The sequence below is a fragment of the Notolepis coatsorum genome (assembly GCF_963971535.1).
Source record: "Notolepis coatsorum genome assembly, chromosome: 6".
Taxonomy (NCBI): Eukaryota; Metazoa; Chordata; class Actinopteri; order Aulopiformes; family Paralepididae; genus Notolepis; species Notolepis coatsorum.
In genome coordinates this window covers 65,581,624-65,583,758 of record NC_140170.1, presented here as the reverse complement: position 1 = coordinate 65,583,758, position 2,135 = coordinate 65,581,624, and positions in this window count along the sequence as shown.

Sequence of the window (2,135 nt, the reverse complement as noted above, 5' to 3'; positions counted from 1 at the left end):
TATAAAAAAATGTCACCAAAATTGCCTTCTTCCATCTTCGTAATATCGCAAAAAATTCGCCCCATTTTAACTCTGGCTGATGCTGAAACCCTGATTCATGCTTTTGTTTCATCACGTCTGGACTACTGTAATGCACTTTTTTCAGGCCTACCTAATTCAAGCATCAAAAATCTTCAACTCGTGCAAAATGCGGCTGCACGGATACTAACTAGAACTAGACAATTGTATCACATCACACCAGTTTTGTCCGCCCTACACTGGCTTCCTATTCAAGCCCGATCTGACTTTAAAGTGCTACTCCTCACCTACAAAATTTTAAATGGGCTTGCACTGCTCTATCTATCCGATCTCATCTCCCGATAATCGCCCGCTCGTGCTCTGCGCTCACAAAATGCGGGGCTTCTATCGATTCCTAGGGTTAAAAAGAAATCCGCCGGCCACAGAGCCTTTGTCTACCGCGCTCCCTACCTGTGGAACAAATTACCTGCCGTCGTTAGGGGCGCCTGCTCTGTCGAAGCTTTTAAATCCCTGCTTAAGACCCATCTTTTCTCTCTCTCCTTCAACCTACCCTGATCTCACCTGGTCGGGGACTGACCTTTAGATTAATCTGTCTAGTTTAGTTAGGATGTCTATTTTCTTTTGGCCTCTGTCTCTGTCTCGGCCGGTCCCGTGGAACGGCTTCGTGGCGCCTTCTGTCTGGCCTGCAGTGCTGAACCTTCTGAGTGGCTCCTCCTGCCCCCACGGGGCGTGTGACCCTGGGCTGTTGTCTCGTATCTCACCCTGTGTCCATGTGCTTGCAGTGGTTCTATCTATTGCTCTATTTCACAGTTTTCTTGTATACTGTGGTTCTGCTGTCGCCATGTGTGCATGTGCTCACTGCATGTATCTGTTGCTCCATCTCCGCCCACTACAAACATGGGAACTCTCTAACCCCCCCCCATCTCTCTGAGTGCTTGTCTCGTAGTGCTGACCAAGGTGGTGGATGTCTCGGGGTCTTGGCCAAGATTGCAGTGACTGCTCTACGTGCACCACGAGGCCATGGATCAGCTTCTTACTGTCTTCTGTCCGTGGTCTGTCAACATGGTTTGTGGTCTGTCAATGTGGTTTCATTGCTGGGTTAAGTACTTCTATTCTATTCACATAATAAGCTTACATATCTATTCTATTCACATATATGCTTATGCTTACCACTTGTATCTATTGCTATGTCTGCCCATTACAATCACACGAGCTGTCTAACGCCTGTCCTGTCTCCCTGTGAGTTGCTGTCCCGGAGTGATGACCGGAGTGTCGGACGTCCCGTGATGAAGACCGGGAGGATGCGACCCTCTCTGCTGTAACGCTCTGGGTTCTCTGGCGGCTGCCTGAGAACCACCCACCATTCTGACACCTGTCACTTGTCTCCCCTGTCACTTATTGTCTGGGTCTCCTGATTGGCTGTCACTGTGGTGCGCTTGGTATGTCTGGAATGTGGTCTTATTTAACCCCTGTCTTTCTGCTTCTAGTTGTCAGATCTTCACACTCTCCCTGCACGGTACACGGCGGTACCTCAGGCTCTGGACATTGCTGTTTTGTTATTATTATTATAATCTATCTCTTCCTAGACGCCCTGCGTCAGTGTTGTTATCTTTTGGATTTACTCTAGGTGTACCGTTCTACAAATAAAGAGAACCACCGTTAATGAGTAAAAACCTTCTCTGCTTCTACTTATTGCCCCACAACTGGAACCTACCTGCCTCCGTCGTAACAGAAGATCCGACCATCCAGGTTCCATGGAGGCTATGGCAGAGATGCACCGGGAGCTGAAGCACGCTCTGGGGCAAGTATCAGCTCGCCAACAATAGGTCAGCGCCGAGCTCGTTCGACTGGGAGGACTCGCAATTACCTCCCAGGAGACGGTGAGTTCGGCGTTGGCCGCGGCCCAGAGGGCTAGTACCGAGGTGGCTGAGGTGAGGACGGCGGGTGCTGAGGTGGCGCCGGAGGGAGCGGCTGTCGGCGGCGAGAGAGGTCGTGGGGCTTTCGGTAACCAGGAAGAGGTCCGGGAGCCACGGCTATCACCGCCGGGCCGCTACGCGGGAGCACCGGAGGGGTGTAGGGAATTGATATTTCCCGAGTACTCTCGATTTACGAGGCCG